Source organism: Belonocnema kinseyi, chromosome 6, assembly GCF_010883055.1.
Source record: "Belonocnema kinseyi isolate 2016_QV_RU_SX_M_011 chromosome 6, B_treatae_v1, whole genome shotgun sequence".
Taxonomy (NCBI): domain Eukaryota; kingdom Metazoa; phylum Arthropoda; class Insecta; order Hymenoptera; family Cynipidae; genus Belonocnema; species Belonocnema kinseyi.
In genome coordinates, this window is record NC_046662.1 from 90,211,410 (window position 1) to 90,219,650 (window position 8,241).

An 8,241-nucleotide genomic window follows, 5' to 3' on the forward strand; every position below is an offset into this window, starting at 1 on the left:
TTAACAAAAAGTATGCGAACCGCCATATAAGGCCATACAGAGACGTCATGCGCGTATGGGATGTCGCGGGGTGAGTATTGTCATAAATGCTGACTGCACTGAAAGAAATAATTCGATTATACACGCATAATTCTGGTTATTCCAACCATAATGTATTGTTCGCTCAGCTACAGCTATACGGTTTGCGTATTTTACCCATACCATAATTATTGAAGCAATATTACTGCTTCGGTCATATGTTCTAATAGATATTTCTAAACATAAGATGACTGCGTCAGACAGAATTTAGTTGGGGTAAATCAACCATACGCATGGCTCTCAGCTGCACCTCCCATAATTTTTCTGAAGATTATTTTTTAAAGATACACGAAAAAAATATAAATCGTCTTTATTTTACATTTCGTTGAACTATTCAACGAAATGTGTTAGGGTCGTCCACAAATTACGTAAGATGTTTTTCTTTTGTTTATATCGTTGTGTCCTTCTCAAATTCACAGCAATTTTATGCTCGTCTTTATTCAAACAAAAGAAAAACGTCTTACGTAATTTGTGGACGATCCCTTACAAGGTTCTATAAAATTTAAAGGCTGGCGTAACGTAACCTCTATTGAAAGGTAGGGTATACGAAAAACGTAAAATAGTTCTATACAATCTAAACCTGTAGCTAAAGTACAGTCTATATCGAAGAAGTTTTGAAACTAATTTTTCGCCAAAAAAATTTAATCTTTTGCATTATTACTTTATACTTTAATATTTGTTCACATTGTCGAGTACACAATAATTTTGTATTATACCATCATTACACTATTTATAATCGCTCGCTATGAAACATTTTTATTTGTCGCGGGTTCGAACCCTAAATGTTTCGCATTCTTAACGTCTAAAGCCTCGCGGCGAACCTAGCTTCGAGTATAAAGAAGAAAATCTGAAATATATCCTACAGCTGTGCAGGAACGTCTGCAAATTTTTGCAACCCATTCTATAAACAATTTTGCGAAGCTTATAATAATATATTTATAACGTAATAATTTTGGAAATATTACAAATTATTATTGAATATTTTATGTAATTAAAGAAGATTTTAAATAAATTCAAAAATATTTCAAGATATTTGAAAAGATTTTAGAGAAGTCAATATATATTTTAAGAAATTTAATCGATTTCAAATGATTTCTAGAATTTACGAAGATTTCCAGAGAGAATATAAGAACATTATTTATATTTTAAAATTACTTAAAAATCTTAAAACTAATTTAAATTTGAACTCTTTTAAATATTATGAAATCTTTTGAAATTCAATTAAAAAATTTAAACATTTTTTAATTAAATAAGTCCTGAAAATCGGTAGGTAGGTAGGTAGGTAGGTAGGTCGGTAGGTAGGTAGGTAGGTAGGTAGGTAGGTAGGTAGGTAGGTAGGTAGGTAGGTAGGTAGGTAGGTAGGTAGGTAGGTAGGTAGGTAGGTAGGTAGGTAGGTAGGTAGGTAGGTAGGTAGGTAGGTAGGTAGGTAGAATTTGTACTTATTCAATTTGCAAGAATTAGAATTTAGAACTTGACTTATTATCTTAAAAATTACTCAAATTAAAGAATTTTGATTTATACACCTTTAAAATGGAAAATTTTGTACTTTTTCAAATTAAACGTTGAAAATTATGCAAGTTTCACCATTAAAACAGTTTTAGTTCTGATGATACACAATACAAACTTCTTTAATTTGGAAGATGTAGAGTTGAAAACTTAAGTTTAGACTAGATCTACAAAATTATCCATCATTTTTATTTATACAGTTTTAATATTGTAGAGTGTTTAATTGTGAATATTTAAATTTTAATTATGTAAAAAAACAATCACAACTGCATGATAAATTGCGCATATTAAAAATTAAAGTATCTTCAAATGCAAATCTTGAATAAAGACTTATTTCAAGAAGAGATATTCAAAATGTTCTCAAGGTATGTATATTATTCATGATGTCCATTAAGCTGGCAGGACCACATTGCAAAAATGGGCTGAAAACCTATAGGGAATTTAGGGCTTATTTAGCGATAACTTAATGCCCTGTTGCTAAATGTAATGCTCTTCATTTAAACAAAAAACCGGTGGTCATGCTAGCTTAACGTTAAAAAGCAAACATAGAAAAAAATTAATTTCTCTAAATTTCTCTGCTCTATAATTTAGGGCTCATTTAGGGCTCACTTAATGCCCTATTGTCAAATTTAATGCTACACAATTTTTCGAAAAAACCTGTGGTCATGCTAGCTTAACGTTAACCTAGCAGGACCACACAGAGAAAAAAACGACTTAGGCATTATTTGTTTTCAAAATAATTTACGGCTCATTTAGGGCTCTGGGAATATGATAATAAAATTTAGAAAAAATGGTTTAAACAATTCTAGTAAAAATAATTTAAACAAATTTCTTCTTCTACCCTATGTTAAGGCTCACTTAGGGCTCCATAAATATGACGTTGAAATTGAACAAAAAATGGTTTAAACAAATTTACCACTAGAAAAATTATTTTCTTTTCGTTTCTATTGCAGAATTTCAGGCTCATTTAAGGCTCCTGAAATATCATCAATTGAAATTCTTGCGATATTTCCTTTGCCCTTTTTTTGTTATATATGGTGTTGTGCTACCTTAACGTTACAAAAAATACGTGAAGAAAATCATAAAACCCATTTTTACTCCTCGCATAATTTAGGGTTCATTTAAGACTAATTTGGGCCCGTAGTCCTAAATTTGGACTGTAGTATTTTTTGCCAAAGAAATAAAAATAAAATAATTTTCTGTGGCAAATTTATTTAAACAATAATTGTTTAAGCAATTTTTTGTAGAAATCAAATATCATATATATTAACAAATTTTTGTTCATTTTTCGTTATTATATTCCGATAGCCCCAAATAAGCCCTGAATTATAGTGCAAAGAAATATTGTCCAAGTCATTTTGTTCTATGCTTGGTCCCGCTAGCTTAACGTTAAGCTAGCATAACCCTAAATAAGTCCTACATTATAGAGCAAAGAAATTTTGAAAAATTAATTTTTTACTGTATGTGGTTCTGCTAGCTTAACGGAACTTTATTCACGTTTTCATACACGTAAGTTTAATGCACTATAATTAATAAATCCTATAAAGTGTATTACCTTGCATATTCGATTTAATTCCTGAAATTCTAACCTAATTTTATTTCAGAGATCTTATATAAACTTAATTTTCGGGGTTTTAATGCTCAATTTTAATGGCTTGAATGTTTTACATCCAAAAGATTTAAGAAAGTAGACGATGCAAACATTTAAAATATTAAAAATTAAATAATTTAGGGTTCCAAGGTTAAAAAATTTTTAATAAAAAATTATCCAATGCTCTTATTTACTTCTCATAAATTAAAAAACCCGCTTATCCATTTAATGTTACAATAAAAAATTTTGCTGAAACCGGTCCTAGAATATTTTATGCACGGCCATGACGTACTCCTACTTCAACTTTATACTCGAGATTTTTTTCCGGCATACCAACTGTGAGGTTAGCCATGAGGCTTACGTCGTTAGCGATAGAACGCGTTAAATGTCGGTTAGGGGGTTCGAAACCCGTCGCAGCGTTTTCGATTTTTAATAGCGTTAAGATTGTTAAAAGCCTGCGAGTGTATCGTATGTAATGTATTGTGATTTAATGTGTGTATATGTAGGGGTAGGTGCCATGAGTTTAATTGCGACGAAATTGTATTCTGATTCTGTTGATTGCGGATAAGTTCTTTTTTATTCAGAGAAGCTGTCGGTTTATCAAACGGCTAGCTAAAGTTTATCGAGCGTCAGTGATTCCCTCGTGACTTTCCTGTAAACCCTCCCAAGTGCGAGTTACAAACGGTCCAACATTGGCCCATAGCCGGCAAAAATATTGCCGAAGGTCGGCTGCCATTAGAGCGCCAAAGACGCAATAATAACTATGGTCTGCACTTGGCAGTCAAGGTTTGGCTGCCATTGCCGGCCCAACACTGGGTACCAGTATTGGATCAAACCTAGCTGCCATCGTCGCGCCATTGCCGGATTGATAACTATGTCCTTGATTTAGCAGCCAAGGCTTGGCTGCCATTGTCGGCCCAACACTGGGTACCAACACTGCTATAGTCTCAGGTCTAAGGATATGACAAAAAAGGTATTTAAAAATAAATATTAATTGATTGCAAGTACTTTGAATATAAATATTCATGCTCCTGTTTAGATTGAATACATATATTACATTTTGAACATTATATTACAAATAAAACTTCTAACGCTACGGAGTATCGAAACTACATCTATATTCCTAAATCTATCACCTAGCAGTTGGGAGTGCTAACCACTGCGCTAAACGGACAAGTTGAAACTCAGTGAAAAAGCCATCCTCATAAGCTGCAGTTCAGAAAAGTTAAAGAACCAAATTTTAAGCTCTCTTTTTATAATTATTTATTATTATGCGACGTTGTGTAAATGTAAAATACATGAACTTTTAACAGGAATATCAATACAATAATTTTTAAATAAATAATTTAAATCGATTACAATTTTTCGTTGTGTAATATTTCGTTTTTTTCCTTTGTAGCCTACTTTACAACTTTTTGCAATGACGGGAAATGTAATTTTTCATAAGCATTTAAAATTTTTAATGACAGAACTTGACAAATTTCATCGTGAACTTTGACAATTTTTCAATACATTTTTTTTTTATTTTTCGTGTAAGATGTGTTTACTAGGTGCTACAAGTGAGACTTGGCGCAATAAAGTGCCGATACTGAGCCAAGCATCGGTGAAGGATCGGAAAATATAAATAGCCAATATAGGCTGCCAGCACTGGCTTAACAATGGGCCAATTTAAATAAAACATGGTTTGCCGTGCTGAAAGTGACACTTGGCCTAGTAATGTGCCGTCACTGGTCCAGACTTTGGCTGATCCTCGTGAAACATGGTTCCCCGTACTAAAAGTGAGACTTGGCGCAATAAAGTGCCGATACTGGGCCAAGCATCGGTGAAGGATCGGCAAATATAAATAGCCAATATAGGCTGCCAGCACTGGCTCAACAGTGGGCCGATTTAAATAAAACATGGTTTGCCGTGCTAAAGGTGACACTTGGCTCAGTAATGTCCCGTCACTGGACCAGAATTTGGCTGATCCTCGTGAAACATGGATCCCCGTACTAAAAGTGAGACTTTGCGCAATAAAGTGCCGATACTGGGCCAAGCATCGGTGTAGGATCGGCAAATATAAATAGCCAATATAGGCTGCCATCACTGGCTCAACACTGGGCCGATGAAAATGCCGATATTGGCCCCATAACTTTAGCCGACCTTTGGCTGCCAAAATTGGACCAACACTAGCCCGTGTATTCAGCTCCAGCAATTCGCACTTGGGCTCTTATATTTTCCACCGAGTCCTCGACCGGGTTTTACCTAACTGTTCATTAATCTTTATTTAACGTTTCATATTTTTTACAATTATGTCCATTAAAATGTCAACTACCAAGTGCAGTACGAATTAATGTAGAGTTTGATAGACATTATTATTAATTTGCACACTTTCATGTTCGTGAATGAGGTATTATAGAATTTCATTTTACCGAACTAGAAATGAAACTTTATCAAAGTGTCCATATGTTTCAAGTTTACCCAACTTTCAACGACGAATTCAATGGTGACGTTTATTTTGACCTTGAAGTTGACCTTCATGGCTTTTTAAAGGTCAACTTTGTTTTTTCAAATAAATCTCCCTTTTTTTAGATCTACAATCGATATAGTGGAAAATTCTACGTTCAGGTACGTACCCAAGTCATAGGTCAATTGTAACGTTTAAAGTCAGTTAGAGGTTACTTGAAATTAACAAAGTTTTTCAAGAGATCAGTGTAATTTCTGAAGTAAATTTCAACGAGGAATTTAATGGTGACCTTCATTTTGACCTTGAAGTTGACCTTCATGGCTTTTTGAAGGTCAACTTTGTTTTTTCAAATAAAAACTCCCTTTTTTTAGATCTACAATCGATATAGTGGAAAATTCTACGTTCAGGTACGTACCCAAGTCATAGGTCAATTTTAACGTTTAAAGTCATTTAGAGGTTACTTGAAATTAACAAAATTTTTCAAGAGATCAGTGTAATTTCCGAAGTAAATTTCAACGAGGAATTTAGTGGTGACCTTCATTTTGACCTTGAAGTTGACCTTCATGGTTTTTGGAAGGTCAACTTTTTTTTTTAAAAGGAAACTCCCTTTTTTTACATCTGCAATCGATAGAGCGGAAAATGCTACGTTCAGGTACGTACCTAAGTCACAGGACAATTTAACGTTCAAGGTCAGTTAGAGATTATTCGAAATTAACAAAGTTTGTCAAGAGAACAGTGCCATTCCTGAAGCAAATTTCGACGAGAAATTCATTGGTGAGCTCTGTATTGATCTTGGTGATAATCTTCAACGTTTTTTCGAAGCAGTTTACGTTTACGTTTAGCATTACCCAGGAACAAGGACTTGGACGTAGTAAATTGTGTTACCTTTGGGGTGCTTGATTAACGTGAGTCCCCTTGCCTCTCACGCTTCAGTGAAGATGTTTGAACTAAAAACCTTGAGCTTCTTGAGAAAAAGCTATACGATTGTAAAAATGAGTTACAGCATTACGAATCATCTCCCTATCAATGAAAGTAATGAGCCGCCGCTCCATCCTGCTGGAACCAAATATTTTGAAAAAGATCGCCTGTAATCTCCTTTATTCTTGGTAGAATTTGGTTTCTGAGAAGCTCTTCATATGCACGGGCATTGAGATTACCATCGATGAAGAAAGGGCCTATCAATGTATCATTCAAGATACCGGCCCGAACATTAATCTTTTGTGGATAATTTGTGTGACTCTCCAACATCCAATCAGGATTTGTATCGGACCAATATCTACAATTTTGCCTGTTAACTTCACCTTTTACAGTAAAAGTAGATTCATCTGAAAATACTGTATTGTACAAGAAAAGAGGATCTCTATCAATTCTGTCTTCATTGAGCTCTTTTACCAGATGAACTTTGTAAGGATGGAAATTAATGCTTTTTAAAATATTTCGCACTGTTTCAGGAGCAACGTCACCCTCATCACTAGCTCGACTTAAACTAAGGTGTGGATACTCAGCAAATGCTTGGACTATGTCCATCTGCATCTCCTCGGATCCTGCAGATTTTGGCCGACCAGTTCTACGAAGGTCCTTGATAGATCCATGATTCATAAAGCGCCTTACAGTTCTTTCAATTGTTGATTTTGGCACAGGATTTAAGCCTTCTCCATTACGAAAAGTGCGATTAAAAAGCAAACGAACTTAATCATAAGATCGAACTCGATCTCCCCAACCACACATCATTAATACAGATACCCTCTCTCGTTCCGAAAGTTTAGCTTACGCCATAATAATCTTTTAGCGAAAGATAGTAAGTATGTACTCGTAATATGTAAATTTAGTTTCGATTCGTAATATTCGTATGGAAAAACGGTATAGGACTTATGATATCGTCTTAGGTATTGACTTAAGTATCGAAAAACGGTATAGTACTGTATAACTCTTCGGGGAGGAACAAAACACTTACCAGAACACCTGGAACTTTTAATGAAAAATTTTCTTATGATTTTACAATATTCAAAACGTTGTAAACAAGATAAATACAGTGCTCACCAATGAATTTCTCGTTGAAATTTACTTTAGGAATTACACTGACCTCTTGGAAAACTTTGTTAATTTCAAATAAACTCTAACTGACCTTGACTGCTACAATTGACCTGTAACTTATGTACCTATCTGAACATAGAATTTCCCCCTCTATCGATTGCAGATGTAAAACAGGGGGTTTCCATTTAAAAAAACAAAGTTGACCTTCAAAAAGCCATGAAGGTCAACTTCAAGGTCAAAATGAACGTCGTCATTGAATTCTTAGTTGAAATTTACGTTAGGAATGACCTTCACTTTTTCGAAAAAATATTTTACTTGAGGAAATATCCAACCGTTCCGGGACTTTTTAGACACCCTGTATTACGGTTCGGCACACACAGAGTCCGAAAATCATGAAATGTTGTCGTCCGTCTGTCTCTATGCATGGTTATCTGAATGTTGTGACTACGTTAACTTTTGAAGGATTCATCCAATCGAATCGACTTTTGATATACCAGGTGTATACATATGAAACCGGTATTGCCATCTAGCGGCCAGTAGGCACACTTGTAGGCACTGTCGGAACTTACCATTTGTGCTAATTGGC